Below are 20,452 nucleotides of genomic sequence, written 5' to 3' on the forward strand. Positions count from 1 at the left end.
TGCAAAGGGCAGGAAATTCCCAAAGCTCCACCCCAGTGTACACTCCTTCCAGTGTGCGGGTCGGTTGGAGTTTCTCTGGAGACCCCTTTACACTTGGCTGTCTCACATACACATTCTGCATTCAAATGCACTTTGCCATTGACAAAACACTTGTGCACGTATTATGCCATTTAATTCTCCTTCAAACTGTGAGATCTGGATATTGTTATCCAAATTTAACTCATCCAGGGTAGAAGCAAGTAATGGACATGTGAAAAGCATCTGAAACCAGGACCCAGAGGAAGCCCAGATATTGGGAATGTGGAAGGAGAAGAAAGAACTTGAGGAGTTCTCTAGGTGAGAGTGTAGGAAGCTTGCATCTGAAAACAGAATTCAGGCTGGAGAGATGAGCAGTTTCGTCTTGCTACACAGGGGACCCTTGCTAATTAACATTTCCCAGTTCCAGCTCCCCATCCCTGATTCCCCTGGCAAGATCCAGTCTCTCTTCACCAGACCCAAGAGTTTCTTTGTTCCTGCATTGGTTTTTCCTCTTGAGGTCTCCTTCTCCTTCTCCTTCTCCGTGGATACCTGTGGAATGGGGACATATTGACATTTCTAGGAAGATTGTAAGATCCTGGCCATGTGATGCTAACTAATAAAATAACCACATAATCTACTAAATGTGGGTGCACTAGCATTACCCAACTAGGCAGTAGATGTAAAACTGCCAAAGAAAGTTTTATTCAATATGAAAGAACTTCAGCACATAAAATAAATTTATGTAATCCCTTTGATTTTATATAAGGCAGTTATTAAAATAGAGGTTTCTGAAAACAACAACAACAACAACTTCTCAAACCTTAGGTCAGAGCACACCAAAGAGGACTCTTAAGAGAGAGAATCACTGATAATGACTCAAATGTGCCATTCATTATTTATGATTTCTGAGAGCCAGAATAGTATCCTCAACTCACACTTTGAAATTGAATTCTCTGAAAAACGAAAAAACAGAAGTCCCAGTTAGCAATTTCCAGGAAATATTGACTGAGATTCAGATTTAGAAAAAACGGTTTTGTACAATATTTATTTGACAATTAAATGTCTATATGTCTGTCAGGGAGAAAGTTAAATATTTGTTTCTCTGTTCAGATAAATGTTACTTTCTATCTCAACTTGGAACACTGACATGCATCCTTATTTCCTGAGTGGAAGTGATTTTTCTCCAATCTTCTGCCCTTCATGGCAGGAGGATTTACCAGAATGCACATGACCTTTCTTTCTTTTCTCATCTGCTTTTGAGCCTTGTAATCAGCAGAATAATTACCCAGAAATAGGTTGTGTGATCTTGCATCTTTCATGCAAATAAAGAAGACTTATTTTCCCAGTAAACTTGACTTACCAAATACAGCTGGCTTCGCCTGCCTTGGGATTCTATAAAGAGAAAACTGGCCTCAAGTTTAAAGGAAAAGCATCTATATCAATTTCAGATACTATTATGATACCGTATTTCAATATTTCAAGTTAGATTAGATTAAGGATCTTGAAAAAATTACTACTTAAATGTGTATTCAAGCAGTCTCTTAAAAATTAAGATTTTAACTTCCTACATATTTCAATGGGATTTAGACCTTCCTTCTAATCCCAGAACTTGCAACTTGAGGTCATAAATATTGTTTTTCCTTGTTTTTCCACAAAAGTATTTATACAGTGGGCAATGCAGGAGGCACATTTTCAGCCTCCCGGCATTGGAACTACTTTCATAAGTGGATTTGTTACAGGTGGATGGTGTCCAGGTTCTTGGCGTCTTGAACAAAGAGTTGGACAAAACACACAAACAAAGCAAAGAAATAATAGTTTTTAAAGGAAAAAATGAGGAAGATTACATACTAGTTTTGAAATAATTATCCGTGGCTACAAAGATGAATAACAAGGGTGACACCAGTCTGAGGATGGACAGGCAGTTGCTGGGTGGATGTCCTTCTAGAAGTATTGTGTGTGTAAGGTTGTGATGGCCTTTGTGCAAGTTCCTGATTTTTGCAGTTTTTTTGTGATAAATTTTGTTATCAGGCATATAAGCATAAGAACTCTCTCTTCATGGATTTTCCAGGCTCTATTTGTCAGGATTTTTTAAATGATAGTGACTCCATTTTTATTTTGACAACATTCAAATGAGCTTACTTACCCACCTGGTACCTGCTGTGAATTTGTGTGCCCTTCTAATAAGGGCCACCTGCCCCAGACTTCAAATGGGGTGCCAGCAATACTTCTGTCTGTTATCTATTGGCATAATGATGCTGCATAGCAAACAGCCATGAAAACTCAGAAGGGTATAATAGCATTTATTAGCACATGGGCTTGTGGGTTAGTGAATTAGAACTTCAGCTGGGAAGTTCTGATCTTGGCTGAGGTCACCCAGTTAGTGAATGAGGGTTGGCTGAGGAAGAGCTGGCCAACTCCATGCTGCTCTCTGTTCTTTATCCTTGGACAGGCCAGCCTCAGCACATTTTACTGAAGACAGCAGAGCAGCAAAAGCCAAGTATGAATCCAAATGCACTTTTCAGCCACCTGCACACATCACATTCCCAACAAAGACAATTCCCCAAAAGATGGAGTCTTTCCCTGTTGGGTATCACAAAGCCAATACACAAAAATAAAGCCAGCAGTGCAGGCTTTATTCAATGACCATGGTATTGAAAAGCAGACACATGACTCACAAATCAGCTTCTAAGCTCATGAGAGCTGGAAAGTCACAGATATTGGGCATCTTTAATGAAGGAGTTGGGCATTGGAAGCAAGCGAAAGAATGTTTATGTCTTTTCTGGGAACAGATGATGAACTTCTTGAGCTGAAGTGTCACTCTCTTTTTTGTCCTCTCATGATTTCTTCTTGCCATTGTAGTGGTGACTGTTAACTGTCATGGCTCTGGAGGGAGTGCCATTTTGCATGGAAATTAGATTGTGATAAAGTTAGATGTTCTTTAGAGGTAAAGTGAGCTGCCACTTTGGATCCCATCAGTCTTAGCTGGTTTGGTCACAAGGGAAAACCTCTGACCTTTCGGGTATCCTGTTTCCTAAAGATAAGCAGAATAAAGGCAGGTTAGAAACACACCTAGGTCACATAGACATCACACTGTGTAACAACACCTGCTAACATTCCATGACCTGAACAGCTCATGGCCAGAATCCAGAGATATGGAAACAAATGAAATACACTGTGCCTCTTTAGCAAGAGGAAATGCAAAGTTCCAGGGTAAAGGACTTGAATACGGGGAGGGGTGTGGAACGGGAATGACTAAGGCACTCAATATCCTTAGTTCGCTCTCTGATCAAGGCTATTCACATACCTCCTGTCTTATGTAGGTTTCACCAAAACAGACTCCGAGATACCGATTTGTGTTCACGAGGTTTCCGGGGAGTGCTGTCCACATTGGGGCTCAAATAAGATACCCCAGTGTGTGGTGCCTTGGCATGCTGAGTATTTAAATGAAGGACATTGAAAGAGCTCAGAAGAAAGGTCTCTGACCTTCTTCTACCTCTAGCCGTTCTTTCTCCTCCTAAGCAAGCCATGACTAGAATTTGTCTTCCCCTAGTCAGGCTACACAAACTAGTGCTCCTCTACCCCACAACAAGCCATAAAACCTAGAGAGGTCACTCTCTCCCTTTTTCCTTCTCCCTTGAAGACCCTCATTCTAGAAAGACCCTGCCACAGATCTAGGAGGAAGGAAGCCTGCACAGAGAGACCAAGAAGAATCTGAGCAGACAGGTCTGCTGGGTTCCTTGTTGGTCTATGACTGTCAGATCACATGCTTTTGTCCAATCACACGTCTACACAGCTGTCCACTCTTCATTGAACCTAAGCATAAAAACAGACAACGTTCGCTGGATCTTTGAGTCTTAATTTCTGAAGGCTCCCGTGTCTGTTGTGTCAAACTTTGATTAAATCAATACTTTATGCTTTTCTCTTGTTAACCTGTCTTTTGTTACAGGAGTGTCAGCCATGTCCCTTATGGTGGGTAAGGGAAGGTATCACCCTTTTCACCCACTCATCAGAAGCAGACCCTGAAGGGAAGTGAGGGAAGTGAGGGAAGCAGGGCTAAGAGAAAGAAAGTGCAAAAAGGGCTACCTGGGGATAGGATGACCCTTCAAAGCTGTCTCATTTCAGGGAAGGGAACATGGCCTTTCCACCTCCTGGGTAAAAAACTCCCTTCAGGGGAACTCCTGAAGATTAATACAAGTGTGAGCCAGCATCTCACACTCCAGGTGGCTGAGTAAGGACCTCAGCCCTGATGGGGAAATCGAGGCAGTGGGCACAGCATTCCCTGCAGGCTCCCTCCTGACCTACTCAGATCACTGGGCTCTTAAAGCAACTTCACCTCCAGAGCTCTTCCAGATTATGGTTCATCTCACTTCCCAAGGAACGTGATATAGGAGTTAAGAAGAAATTATTTAGGCAGATAATGAAGGTAAGGAAGTCCTCAGAAAGGTTTTTCTTTTCATGAAAAGCAGCCCCCAAAATCATTTTCTTTTTTAACAAATAGCAATCTGTAAAATCATACTGCAGACATAGACAAGCAAGCTGGAAGCTTGCACGAGTGAATGCTGACAGCTGTGCCAATAGGAAAAAGCTACCTGGGGTCTAGGCATGTCCGACATGGTGGCTCCATCTTCCCCTTTCCTTGTCAACCACATGCACAGTAAGGAGCAGGCAGCAGGGTGTGGGCCAAGTAAAGACCCCATTTGCATACTAATATTAGGGTGGTCAGCTTCCTGGTGCTATGTAAAGGTCACACCTGGTCCAACCAATCTTTGAACCCTATGTCAATCAGGCATCACCTCCTCAAGACTGTCTATAAAATCTGGTGCACTCTGCCATCGTCCACAAGTTCCACTCAGGTGCCCCTCTCTCTCACAGAAGAGAGATCTATTCTCTTTTCTCTTTCTTTTGCCTATTAAACCTCCACTCTAAAGCTCACTCCCCATGGGTCCCTGTCCTTGATTTCCTTGGCATGAGGCAACGAATCTTGGGTATTTACTCCAGAGAGTGATGCAGCTTCAAAAGTAGCAAAAAAGAGGCTAGCATGACAACCTAAACCCCAACACTGTGGCAGGTCTAGGACCACACTGATACTTTCGTCTCTCTCTTCTAGTATCCAACCTATAGTTCTTCTCTGGGTGGCTTCCTAGGAGTGTGGTGCAGACCCATCTGTCCAAGGCTGTGACGTATCATGTGGCTGTCTCAGGTTGTGGCTGTTGTAATTAATTACCTGTTACCATTAAAACCGGGCAGAGGAGGGTGCCTCTGGAAATGGCAAAGCAGTCATGTGATTTCCTCACAAGTATCAATGGTAAAACAGAATAAAATAAATAAAACAGCAGCTTAAGGACACTAGAATTCACCCAAAAGTAACTGGAAGAAATGGTGGAATTGCAAGTTCATGGCTTCCTGGCCAGGAGTGCTGCCTTGGCTGCAGAAAGTGATGTGGGGAGTAGGAAAATGGGGAGGGACAAAGAGGCAGCTGATCAACTGAAGGTGATAGCACTTGGAGCTTAGAGCTGGGAAAGCAACTGGAAATAAGAAGAGGAAATCCTGGCAGCACAAGAATCACAGGAGTGAAACCGAAAATCAGAGCACAAACTGCCCAAATCCCTGGCTGACAGCCAACATACACATGCACAGGAATGACCCTTCATGGGAGCAGCAGAAAATCAGTCAGTAAAGAGAAACCTGCTATTACAAGACAGAGCAATGCCAGCCAGATCTGTGAGCCAGATGTATTCCTTAGTGGAGCTCATCCTCCACCCTTGCACTGGTGGTGGCGGGAAGCTTGAAGAGTCTGAGAGGAGCGGCTGGGAATGAGGGCTCACCCTCGGAGCAAGGAACTTACAGACTCCACCGTTGCACTGGCGGCAGCAGGCAGTGTGAAGAGTCTGAGCTGTGCGGCCGGGAATGAGGACTCACCCTAGGAGCAAGGAACTTAGAGGCAGCATGAGCTCCCTCTCTGCCCAGATCCTTGACTGATGACCACATTTCATTTCAAAAAGAAGGCTAAAAGGTGACAAGGGGTCAGGCTAAAAAAAGCAGCTCTAGGAAGTACTAAATCTATTCCAGGACACCTTACACATAGCTATTTGGAATGAGCAGACTTCTACTTCTTTTTTGGTCAAAATAAAGTCCTTTCCTTCCCAACTATTAAAATAGCTTTTCATCATTCCTAAATCATATACCTTACACTCAACTCTGCATTTCAAAGTATTTTTTTAAAAGAAGTCTGGAAATATATTTGATATTTTTAGAATATCTGGTATGTACTGAACTAGTAAGTCCAATAGAAATACAATGCTAACTGTATATGTAATTTTAATTAATTAATTTTATTACATTTTACATTAATTGATAAAATTGTATGTATTTATCATGTACAACATGATGTTTTGAAGTCTATATTGTGGAATGAATAATTAACATACATATTACCTACATTGTTACCTGCATTCCCTTGATGGACGTAATTTTAAATGTTCTCGTAGTTACATTAAGAAGCAAGGGAGGTTATTTTCAAAAATTAATTTTATTTAACCTAACATATTCAAAATATTTTCATTTTAACACAGAATAAATATAGACATTATGCATATTTCACATACTTATTTCTGTTCTAGGGCCTCAAGATCTGTTGTGTATTTTTTACACTTGCAGCTTTTTTTAATTGAAGTAAAAACGCAGTTTCTTGGGCACACCAGCCACATTTCCTGTGCTTAATATACACGTGTGATTTAGGGCTACCACCCTGGACAGGGCAGTGCCATTCTGTGATTAATATGGCGGTATCAGAGAGAGAATTAGAAAGAGTGCCTGCCCACAGGGCACATCAACTAGTGGAGCACACAAAGAAAGCAATAAACGATGAAATAAGCAAAGCGAGGGCTGCAAAGGGTGACATGGGAACAAGACAGAGTGTCTTGCTCAATTTACAGGGAATTGAAACAGGCTCTGCAGAGGACTTGGCATTGAGGATGGGCTGTTTACGGCAGGCAAGAGTGTCTGCAGCAGAGGGAACTGTGAGAGTGACAAGCTAAGATGAGAGAGAGTATGGGATTTTCAACCAGTGGCAGGCTGAGGGTCCGTGGTTTCATAGAAGCCTGTGACTGTGTTGATTGACTAGTAAATGCTGCATCCACCCATAATACTAGCATGCAGAGCTCAAGATCTTTGCCAAATATTTTCAGAGCTCACATCTTATAGATATCTCCAAAATCCACGTGGGAGAGGAGAGGGGAGGCAGATTTTTTGGAATCAGCTATGTAGATGCCTGGGGTTTGGCCATGCAGTTGGCCAAGAGCAGTGAGCAACTGAGATTTTTAACACACGTTTTCTTTATTACCTCTCACTGCCAAGAACAGTGAGCAACTGAGATTTTTAACACATAGGTTATTTATCACCTCTCCAAAATGGAAGATCACTAGGTATTTAAAACAATTGTTTCATCTGCTTGGAGCATATTGCTTATAATATCCAATATCACTGAGCATACAGTGAGTATTTATATGGATTGCCCGGTAAATGTTAAGGGTTTTTCAAAGGCAGTTTGGGGTGATAAAAGAAAAACTTCAGATGAATTAAATTTAAGGGTGATTAATTGAGCCATGAATGATTCACGAATTGAGCGGCCCCCAGAATCACAGCGGATGCACAGACTCCAGGGCAGCCCCATGGTGGAAGAAGATTTAAGACAAAAAGGGAAGTAAGATGTAGACATCGGAAGTGAGGTACAGAAACAGCTGGATTGATTACTGGTGGCATTTGCACTATTTGGACACAGTTTGAACACTCAGTGGTATATGAGTGACTGACGTACGGCTGCTAAGATTGGCCAAGACTCAGCGATTGTTACAGATGCATACTCCTAAGTTAGGTTTTCAATCTTATGTACCTATTAAGTTGGGTTATGGTTTGTCTGCAAGGACTTCCCAGACCTTATTTAATTCACTTTAACAGGGAGAAGGGTGGGGTTGGCTAAAAGTGGGTGCTTGCTGCTAACTGGTTGGAGTGGAGATGAAATCATCGAGGGTCGAAGCTGTCCTCTTGAGCTGAGTTGCTCTTGGGCGGGGCCGTAGGAGTGGGGTTGGCAGTTCCAGGGGGAGGCATCAGGTCCAGGTGGACTCACGGGTGTCAGACATGAAGAGAACTTGAAAAGATCTCTCAGGGGCTAGTTAACAACAGTGATATTATCTGCAGGAGTAATTGGGAAAGTTGCATATCTTGTGACCTGTCCATAGGGTCACAGAATTCAGGCTCCTCTCCTCCTCCTAGCCTAGCGGTTTCTCAGAAGGTGGTTGAGCTTTGGGGAAGGGCTACTTTTGTTTATGATCTAAATGTCTTCCAAAATTAGCTTGGCCTAAGCTCAGGAATAATTGAGACAGCTTGAAAGCTAAAGGCGAGAAGGACATTGGCTTGATCAGATCTCCCCTCTACTGCCGTAATTTTCTCATTCATATAATTTTTGCAAAGGTGGTTTCAAAGATGTGTTTTTAAAAATCTTTATAAACATAATTGTTTTAAGAGTAGTTTGTACCCCCATTCTTTATTTCTTGCCTAAGCTAAAAATCTATTTGAAACTAAAATCTCGGCCAGGGGCAAGGACAGAAGAAAGGCCCTGTTAAATAAGCCAAGGGGAAGAAGAGGCTCAGGCCCTTTAGGCTGACAAAGAGCTTTCCAAAGGCCTAAAGACAGTACCAGGGCAGCAGAGGCCGAGAAATGAATTGGAAGAAGGATAAGCCCAATTGTCCTTTTCCACTGGAGTCCTCATTCATTCTCTATTTTAATTTCTCTGAAATTCTTCCTGCCTCCAAAACATGAAAGGGAGCAGTGAGAGGCTCCCAAGACAGTATTATTTTACCACAAGCACTTTCGTAAATCGCCCTGGAACCCCATGGCCCTCACAGCCAGAAATAAGAGTCACAGCCCAGTTCCCGAAGTGAACTCCACCCAGAAGACAGTGACTGCAGGACACCGAAGTCTCATCAATGCGTGCTGTCATGCATCGGGCTGGGACACAGTTAGAAAATCATCTGCCATCTTGTTTCAACATCCTATGCTGTGAAACAACACTGCATTCTCCCTGGCCCTCATCCTTAGTGTATAGGGATGAATTCGTTTTTCATTCAGCTTTTAACTGAAATGGTAGTCCTGAGTAGGTGACACTAAGAATTTAACTTCTCTCTCTCTGGTATCTATCTCTGCCTATCTGTCTAAGTATATCCTTTTGTCCCTTGGAAATACTTTGTAGGATTTAATCATGCCCCCCAGAAACACAGCACTTACATATTATAAAAAACATGGAAGAACTTGTTGACTTATAAGCCAAGTGTCAATTCTACTCTTTAAACACCAGTGTAATAAAGGGTTCCACAATATATAAAGATTATTATTACATTGCTCCCTTTGAAATTGCCTTTGCAAAATTATGACTGAGACAGTGAAAGAGATCTAACCTAACCAACTCCATCTTGCTTCTAACCTTTAAGCTGTCCTTGTTCCTTCCTGAATGTAAGCTCAACTAACTTTGGGAGGAACTAAGTTTATAGTCTATAGTTTAAAACAAAGACAATAACAGCCCTTTCCCAAAACAAACCTCCTTCTTGCCTGGGGACTAGACTCCCTTTGCAAGACTAACAAGCCACAAAATTAGAAAATATGATTTAGGAGTCATGCAGCTAGAGGCTACAAGATTCTGACGCTCCTTAAACTGCTCCTAAGATCAGTGCTTGAGATACTTTACAGACCCTGCACTTGATGGATCTGCCAGCACCACCCAGATCGATAAACTGGCCCACCTGATCGCATGGCCCCCACTCAGGAATTGACTCAGCATAAGAAGACAGATTTGACTTCCCATTGTTTCATCTCTGAACCAACCAATGAACACTCTTGACTCATTGGCCTTCCCCTACCCACCAAGTTATCCTCAAAACCTGTGTTCCCCGAATGCTCAGAGAGACTGATTTGAGTAATAATAAAACTCCAGTCTTCCACAGAACTGACTCTGTGTGAGTTACTCTTTCTCTATGGCAATTCCCCTATCTTGATAAATCGGCTCTGTCTAGGCAGTGAGAAAGGTGAACCCATTGGGCGGTTACACTCTGCCGTTTGTGGTCTAACTTTTATAACTCCAGATCCACCCTGTGATTTCCTATGTGACTTATTGCATTTTGTACGCAGTGTGATGCTTGTACTCATGAGAGCCCTGTGTTCTAACCTAGACAGTTAGAGAACTCAACTCAAGAAACACATGTTCAGCATGCTCCAGGCATTGTGGAAGACCTGGAATGGTACTTGGAGCTAGCAATTTAAAAACAGGAGCAGAGGAGAAGGAGGTACCAATCAGAAGCAATACAGGCAGCAGTGAAGGCACTGTGGAGAGAAGGATGCCTGACCTTCATGGGGATTAACAAAGCTCCAATATTTGGAAGATGCATTGGCTCACAGGAGGCACTGACTGGTAATTCAGGAGAAGCCACTGCAAGCAGAAGAAATGTTAGGGAGAGCCAGAGAGTGGTATGGAGAATGGTGAGCATCTCAATTAGACAGGGGAGCAGGGTATATGAGGATGAGTAAGAGAAGGAAAAGTGAAGTGGGGTTGGTAACAACCAGAAGTGAGGGAGCAGAAATATGAAAATAATAATAATAATAATGTTTAAGCCACTATGTTTTGCAGTAAGCTACTCCGTAACATAGTGGCTTAAAATACAACCCAAAGGAAAAAAACCCCAAAGTCGTAGTATGTCTCATGATTTTGTAAGTGACTGGGCTTGGTTAGGAAGTCCTTCTGCCATATGTAATTTCAATTGGGAGCACAGGCATTTGGAGGCTTAACCAGGATAGGACATTCAAGATGACTCACTCACTCATGATTGTTGTTCTAGGCCTCCTGCTGGGAGCTCAGGTGCACCAGCAGGGGACCTCAGAATTCTCTCACTTGGGCTGTTTCACGTGGTTGCTCAGGCTTCCTCCCAGCATGGCAGCTGAGTTCCAAGAAGGAGAGTCCCAACAGCACAAGTCCCAGTGAGTAAGTTCTTATCAAGACTTCTCTTGCATCAACCTTGGTGATGTCTCATTGGCTATATGTAGTCACATAACAATATCCAGGGTCAATGTGGGAAAGGACTACACAAGAATATGAGTACCAGAGTTTTGGTACATTGGCGCTTATCAATGTAGCATCTACCTAAGGTGTGTATTAGAGGACCAACAGCAAAAATTCTTTAAGATCTTAAACAGATGAAAAAATTAGAAATGAAGAGAAAAATGAATCCAATAATCCGTGAGCTATATAATGGACTAAATACAGGGAGGAAAAGCAATGAAGGCTACAATTTGAGTGACTGAGAGGATAGTGGTGTCAACAACTTAGGTAAATCAGGGGAAGAAATGATGAGATCAAGATTTCATGAGGGTCTACTTATTCAATCCCCATTCTAATAGATGAGCATCTGGCCAGCCTGAAAAACCTCCCCACCCAGTTGACACACAGGAAGCATTATGTACCTTGCTACGCTCAGGTTTTTAAAAATATTTTTTTCCTATCATCACTGGCAATTTCCGTTTTGAAGGGATGGATGAAAATACGTCACTCCCTTCACCTTCCCCTTCCTAGTGTTATGTCATGGTGACCAACTTCAAAGTACCGAGAACTACATGCAGGATAGTGGAAAGTTGTGTTCCTTGAGCACTGGTCTGCACAGATATAAGCTACCTGTCACATCTCTGAATGATCCCTTCAGCCTAGCAGCTCCTAGCATGGAGGTGCCTCACTCAGGCTCTCTTCTTGCCTGCCTGCTCCTGTCCAGGACTCCGCAGCCCACGTGTCTCCTTTGCTACTGGACAGTGGAGATAACCCTCAACCATAGTTTTCTTTCACTCTGATGGGCTGTGTGATACTGAACAGTCATTCTACCACTTTGTTATCAATGTATTATGTGAGCAAGTTACATATAATAATTTCCAAAGTTCTGCATCTAATTTTTTTTTTTGAGACAAGATCTCACGTTGTTACCCAGGCTAGACTACAGTGGCGTGATCATGGCTCACTGCAGCCTCAACCTCATGGGCTCCAGTGATCCACTCACCTCAGCCTCCTGAGTAGCTGGGAGTACAGGTGCACCTCCGTGACTGGCTCATTTTTTAATTTTTTGTAGAGATGGGGTCTCACCATGGTGCCCAGGCTGGTCTCAAACTACTGGGTTCAAGCAATCCTCTTACCTCGGCTTCCCCCTCAAAGTGCCGGAATTACAGGTGCTAGCCACTGCACCAGGCCCTCTCTATCTCTAAAATCTATGGTTTAAATATAATAAAACATTAAGGTAACTACCTAATGTCAGCCTCCATATTCATATAATGTCAAACCAGTAAAACTATAAACTTGACCAGAAGGACTAAATGTAATTACCCCAAATGAAAGTTTTACTATTTACAAAACTGGATCCAAACTGAGCATTTCTTCCGCCCTTGTCCCTAGCCAGAGGGAGAAAAAGGCTCAGGCCCTCTAAGCTGACAAGGTGCCTAGGAAATAACTTGTTTATTCAGGCTTACCCAAAATGCTTGGGACCAAAAGTGTTTGGGATTCCAGATTTTCAGAATTGGGAAGCTCATCCTGTAATAGAAATTTATGTATTAACAAATTTTGGTCTTTCTTCTGATTAAAATTTTAAGATAGGTCTTTTCTACATTCACATTATTTAACCCACTGCTAAACAACACCTGTAATACTAATATTTGGAAAGTATTATCTTCATGAAAAAACCTAAAACTGCCATGGGAAATAATGATGGATGATTAAAATGTGTAGGTGGTAACATGGGGAAACGTGTAGATTTTCTCACTGAGTTTTTGAGCTGCCTTCTAAAAACTGATGAAGCACATTGTACGTGAGCCAAAGCATTGGGAAACTTTGGTTTTGTTCTTAGGTAAGACTAGTTAAACATTTTCTTCTCGAAACATGAAAATTGTTATCTTTTTTAAACGCTTATCTTTCCTTCTCCTTGACCGTTTAATAGGTGAAGGCCAATGAGGTATAAACAAGCAAAACGAACATGAAGAAATAAAAACCTTCCTTTCAGATTATGCTTCTGAGAAATAACCTTCTATGCCACTTAGACCCTAGAGAGTAGTCGGGCTGCAGACTGTAGTATTACAAGTGCTTCGAAGGAAGTGAAGTTCATACAAGAGAAATAGGTTTTAAGCATCTCAATGACACACATAGGCAAGAAACGGTGATCTATTCCAAAACATGTTTCACCTTCGATTTTTTGAGACAATACCCATAATGGTCTCATAATAATTATTTTTTAAGTATCTGTTTTGAATATGACATATAATTAATAGAACTGCCTAGAAAGGATGCCCAAAACAGTGCCTCAGTTTAACCAATGAAGTCTCAATCTCAAAGAATATGAATTATGCCTTCATTATCCACATTTCTCTTAATGTATTAAGATATTTAGGTTAGATATATGAAAAATAGTAGGACAGGATCACATACAGAATTAAATACTTTGTATTAAGCCTGGAACTGCAGATAGAATTGGTTTAAAAGATATAGTTGAAATTACTGAAGCAAATATTTGCTATTTAAATTTCATGTTCTCTCCACCTCCAATGTGAAAAAAATAACAGGGACTCAGATACAGTACTGAAGCCAAAACTAAAATGAATCCGTTAATATTCTCCCTGCTGCATGCTTTTACTGTTTAAATTCTCTCCCTTCCTGTAATAATGTTTATTAGGTAGCAAAATTATTAGTTCATTATATAGTAAAGGGATATGGGAAGCAAATAAACCATTATCAACCAAAAAAATTGTATTAAAAAATCTCAGGACAAACACTGTATTGAAAAATTTTGATCGTCAAGATTATTGACTTTAATAGCATAACAATTTACTCAATTGCCAAAGGATTGGAGACTGTCTGATCCCGTGAGGGGAAAAGCAGTGCAGCCAAAGTCAGCCCTTTCTGCTCTCTACCTGTTCCCACTCAACACTTCCAATTCCAATAGTGCAAGGAGTGTGTTCCTAAAACACATATTTATCAGAATGAATTGGGTTTTTCAATTATAATTTTCTAAACAGTCTGTGTGCACACATGTGAGTTGAAGCCAGGGTCAGGAAAGTTCTATTTGGAAATTCTTTTAATTTAGGACTCATCTTCCCTGATCTTCTTTATGCAGCAGCTTTAGAACCATGAGGCAGCATCAGAAGCATGAAGGGTGAGCGGCACTGTTTGATGTGGTATCAGAATTACAGGGCATAGAAACACTTACCGACATTTGAAATTCAGCCAGTCACCAACTGACCTTCTCCTAACTCACGTCCCTCATATCAGTGAGAAAGACCAAAGCTCACCTAGAAAAGAATGAAAAGGAAGACTTCTCTTCTCTCTAACATTACAAGTTTCCGCTGTCCCTGAGTGTGCTATTGACTGGAGCCACACTGCCAGGTCTTAGAATGACCCTGAGACCATGGACAAATGACCTCACCTATCTATTCATAGCCTGAAAGGGCTGTAATGGGAATTAAACTACGCAGTCGGTGTCAATACTTATAGGAGTGCCTGCCACAACTACGATCTGCTCTCTCTCCGACATGGTCCTCGTTGCTCCCTAAGACCTTGTTGTGCCCTGAGAAACCTAGCACCTCCCTCCCTGGCTGTCCTCTCCTCTGTCCACTCTCCCTGGAGAATATCTCCCATCTTTTGGTTCGTAAAGTCTACATTTCTGGTTCACACCTCTCTTGGACTTCAGAACCGTTTCCTTAGCAGCTGATATGGTTTGGTTCTGTGTCCCCACCCAAATCTCATCTTGAATTGTAATCCCTACATGTTGAGAGAGGCTCTTGGTGTAAGGTGATTGGATCATGGGGGCAGTTTGCTTTGTGAAGGAGGTGCCTGCTTCCCCTTTGCCTTCTGCCATGATTGTAAGTTTCTCAAGGCTCCTCCAGCCATGGGGAACTGTGAGTCAATTAAACCTCTTTTGTTTATAAATTATCCAGAATCAGGTAGTATCTTTATAGCAGTATTAAAATGGATTAATAAAGCCACTTAGCAGATGTCTTCACCTACACGTCTTACAGACACTTAATATCCCTCTGGAGATCGAGCCATACTGGATGACTCACTCATTCTGCAGTGCAGGCCAGCCCAATGACCAGCAACATCAGCAACCCCATGCGCCTTCATCCACGTTCAGCCACTTCCTGCTCTCCCTCCACTCCATCATCATCAGTCCTGAGAAGCTCATCCCAACATTTCTCAGATGTGCTTGTTCCTATCTGTCACCATGACTGCTGCCCTAATGCAGGTCCCTTAATCTCTTATCTCCCTCTTACCATCCTCCTAGTCCAGACCCCTTCCCAACTAATAGCCACAAGGGTATCAATGTTTTTCCCTTGAAAAGTTTAAGATTCAAGCAAGTAGTAATAATAGTAAGTGCTCATCACCCCAATTAACCCTCAGTCATCACTTGGCTTCCTATGTTTTATTAAATTTTATGTCTCTATTGTTTTCATCCCTCATCCTCTTCCTTTCTGTCTTTCTCCAGGAGTAGATAACATTCCAGTCCATAATTTTACATTTTTGTACATATGACTACATCAATAGAGTAGCGTATGACATGGCACTTAGTTTTAATATGTGTGTCTTATGTAACCATTGGCTTCTTCTTGTGATGAACCTCTGTGAGCCTTCAAATGAACAAGTGACTCTCCAGTGCTTACAAGATAAGTCTGAAAAACTTAGCACTTACTCACATTGCTATCCTGTGTCTATTTCTCTCTGCATCTCATCTACACACACACAGACACACACACACCACGCACACCACACATCAATGCTCCCGCAAACTTGCTGAGCATCTTGAAATGCCCTCATGCACTGTGTTGTATTCTCATTTTCTTGCCTATCTCACTATTTCTGCCCAGAATTCATTCCTCTCCCACCTGGAACCCAAGCCCACCTGATGAAAACAGAACCTGCTTTCAAGATATGACCCACCTACCTCCCGCCCTCCAGTGTCTAACAAATGTTACACCCTGTGCCACTTGTAGGATTGGCCTAATACACATCAAATAAGGAATGGTTGATTCTCTAAGTGGCCATTCATCTTGCCCATGTTCACACAACTCTCTCTCTTTTCTATAGCACATGCTACACATGCTAGAGCACATGCTATGACATATGCTAGAGCACCTGCTACACACACTAGAGCACATGCTATGACACATACTAGAGCACATGCTACACACGCTAGAGCACATGCTATGACACATGCTAAAGTACACACTATGACACATGCTAGAGCATATACTATGACACATGCTTGAGCACATACCACACACAGTAGAGCACATGCTATGACATGCTAGAGCACACACTATACACACTAGAGCACATACTACACATGCTATAGCACACATTATGGCACATACTATGACACATGCTAGAGCACATGCTATGACATGCTAGAGCACATGTTATGCCACATGCTAGAGCACATGTTACTCATGCTAGGGCACACACTACAACACATGCTGGAGCAAATGCTGCACATGCTACAGCACATGCTAGGACACATGATAGAGCACATGCTACACACACTATAGCACACACTAGAGCACATGCTACATGCACTGGAGCATACACTATGACACATGCTAGAGCACATGCTACACACATTAGAACACAAGCCATGACACATTCTAGAGCACATACTACACACACTTAGAGCACACACTATGACACATGCTAGAGCACATACTATGACACATGCTTGAGCACATGCCACACACAATAGAGTACATGCTATGACATGCTAGAGCACGTGCTATACACACTAGAGCACATACTACACATGCTATAGCACACATTATGGCACATACTATGACACAGGCTAGAGCACATGCTACGAACACCAGAGCACATGCTATGACATGCTAGAGCACATGTTATGTCACTTGCTAGAGCACATGCTGCTCGTGCTAGAGCACACACTACAACACATGCTAGAGCAAATGCTACACATGCTACAGTACATGCTATGACACATGATAGAGCACATGCTACACACTACAGCACACACTACAGCACATGCTACACTCACTGGAGCGTACACTATGACACATGCTAGAGCACATGCTACACATGCTAGAGCACACACTATGACACATGCTAGAGCACATGCTACACACATTAGAGCACAAGCCATGACACATTCTAGAGCACATACTACACACACTTAGAGCACACACTATGACACATGCTAGAACACACGCTACACACACTAGAGCACAGGCTATGACACATGCTAGAGCACATGCGACATATGCTAAGCACATTCTACACACGCTAGAGCACACAGTGTGACACATGCTAGAACACACACTATTACAGGCTGGGGAGCATCACCTCCACTGCGTTTCACTCCCGGTGTTTGGAAAAGAGCAGAAGACCCATGTGCAGTGGTGGAAGCGTGGTCAGAAGGACCCTCAGAGAGAGAGGAAAGGTATCATCCTTCCACTACAGATAGAAAACGGAGGCTCCCAGAGCTCTGCTGCCCAGTGTCTCACCACAGTGAGGCGGATGTGTGAGACCAGGACCTAGGTCTTACTATTGGTCTGTGGTTTCAAATCAGTGTGAAGACAAAGTCAAATGTGCAAAACAATGTGCAGGCTTTTCCTTCCGCTGCTGCTAAATGTTACTTGACTGAAAATACAATGGAAATGGAAAACTTCCTTTAGACACAGGAAAAAGTAGAGCCATTTGGAAATTTCAAAGACTTGCATCTTAAAAATATTCAAATCTGTATACCCAAGTACTCATATATATATATATATATATATAATGTCTAGATAGAGTTTCACCCCATCATCTTTTACATAAGAAAAATGTCCTTCAGGCAACCCAAAGTGTGTTGGAGACTTTCTGAGACCAAAGTGCTTGAAGGTGCCTCAAGATCAGATGCCCCCCAAGACCCCGGGCCTCAAGGCCTTTGTTCTTGCTGAGCCCTCTGCCCAAAAGACTGCTCCCCCAGGCAGCCTCAGCACTCACTCGCCACCTTCCCAGGGAGGCGTTCCCTGCCACCTGCGTAAGACCACAATGCTTGCCATGCCCCTTCCTTGCTCATTTTCCTGCTTTGCCCTTGTCATGATCACATACTTCATATTTTATTCATCTTGCTTATTTTCCCTCTCACCCTACTCGAGTGTAAGTGCCATGAGAAAATGAAAATATATGTTTTTTTCTTTACTATATTCCCAGCACCTTAAACTGTGCCTGACATGTAGTAAGTGTTCTCCCAATGTTCATTTCAATTAATAAACCCCAAAAGAGCAAAGGCATTAGAATAGGATAGACCTGGATAACTCTATCTCACCTTACTGCCTCTCTGAACTTTGATGCACCACTTAACCAAGCTCCCTGAGCCTTAGTGTCCTCATTGATAAAACAGAACTAATAACACTCTCATCTGCACATCGTAAAGAGGAAAAATAAGGAGGAAGCGCAGGTCAAGCATGGATTGGAGAGCTGTAGTAAACATCAGCTGCTCTCCTCTTTCCCAGGAGGCCCCATGTGACTCACAAATATTTGCTCAACATCTTCTAATAAAGGTCCAGAAACCATGATGCTAAAGAATGGACCTCAAAGTGCAAGATCCACAAATGAACCAGGGGTGCAGGCCATGCCTAAGGTGTGTTCCAGAGATGGAGACCACTCAAGGGCGATGCTTTGCCTTGCACAGGTACCAGGCCCACCCGCCCAATAAGGAACTCACCTGTATCCCAGGAGATTCTGCACTATCTTTTAGAAATTATTGTGCCTTGAAATACATACATGTTTCATATGTATAGATTTCATGACATATAAATTATATTACATGTATCCGTTTATATATATGTATAACAGGCAAATACGCAATACACTACAAAATGCAGGCAATGTAAGTGGCTAAACAGCACTTAACCTACGTTAAGGCCCACAAGCTTTAACTGTGCTAATTCTCAGAGGGATGGGGGTCATCTTCCATCCCCATTACTCCCTCTGGCGCCATCGCCTTCTACCCGGTGCAGTTTCCTCGGCTGCATAATTAATCTGAAAGAGAACATTATTAGTTCATGGGGAGGATTATCCAGTTTGTTAGAAAGACCCACAACCCTGCTCCTTCACTGAGGACCTCAGAGCCTCTGTGGGTCATGGCCTTGGATCTTGACTAGTGGACTGTGGCTGCTTTCCCAGGACTTTCTTTCCTTGTAAATCATGGACTACAGGAAACGTTCTGATTTTCAAAGAGCAGCATTTTATTAAACTTGTCTGTCTGTTCTTATCAGCTTCATCATGTGTTAGCCTCTAGCATTCAATGTTTCCTGCACAATGAAAAATTTATTGATATTAAATTTTATCTTAAATGCTAGCTAGCAAAGCTGATCTGAAAGAATACTGCCCTAGCTAAGAGCCCAGCAGATTCTAGGAAAAGAGCAAATTTTTAACCTCTTGAGTAATTGACAGTAACATGTCAGGATCCAGTGAGTTCACTAAAGGAAGTTCACATCCAGGCATACGCAACTTTTTAGGGAAAACAAAACAAAACAAAATACCTTTAATTCAACTTACAGATCATCTGTACAAAAATTCAGAACTATATCCCACCAGAGTTACACGCCATTTCATTTATTAGAGGAGCTAAAATCATCCAACCATTCACAAAGAGTTTGCAAAAGTCTGCAATGTGAGGGTCAAGGTGTATGAGCATGACCACTTTGTCTTACGCCCACGGTCTACTGGGAAGCATGTATGGAATGTGAGACACTGCAGCTCTCCTCTTGGCCTAGCATGAGCTAGACTGCATTAGTGAGTCGTGTCATCCTGCCCATCCTTCCATCCCTGGCCTCATATTCCACAGAGAACCTGGATCAAAATAGAAGCTGCACAGAAATTGTCCATGGAAATTAAAACATATTTTGTTTGAATACGCCTGATATGGTTTGGCTGTGTCCCCACCCAAATTCCATCTTGAATTGTTCTCTCACAATTCCCATGTGTTGTGGGAGGAACCTGGTGGGAGGTAATTGAATTGTGGGGCTTTCCAGTGTTGGTCTCATGATAGTGAATAAGTCTCATGAGATCTGATGGTTTTAATAACGGGAGTTCCCCTGCGCAAGCTCTCTCCTTGCCTGTCGTCATCCACATAAGATGTGATTTGCTCCTCCTTGCCTTCTGCCATGATTGTGAGGCCTCCCCAGTCACATGGAACTGTAAGTCCATTAAACCTCTTTCTTTGTAATTTACCCAGTCTTGCATATGTCTTTATCAGCAGCATAAAAACAGCCTAATATGACACCTTACACTTTTAAACTAAGGAAAAGCAGTGATGAGTCATGAAGTTGAGTCTTCAAATGCCTGATACATATTATTCCGTTTTCACTGAGCATT

The sequence above is a fragment of the Macaca nemestrina genome, chromosome 6 (genome assembly GCF_043159975.1).
Source record: "Macaca nemestrina isolate mMacNem1 chromosome 6, mMacNem.hap1, whole genome shotgun sequence".
NCBI lineage: Eukaryota > Metazoa > Chordata > Mammalia > Primates > Cercopithecidae > Macaca > Macaca nemestrina.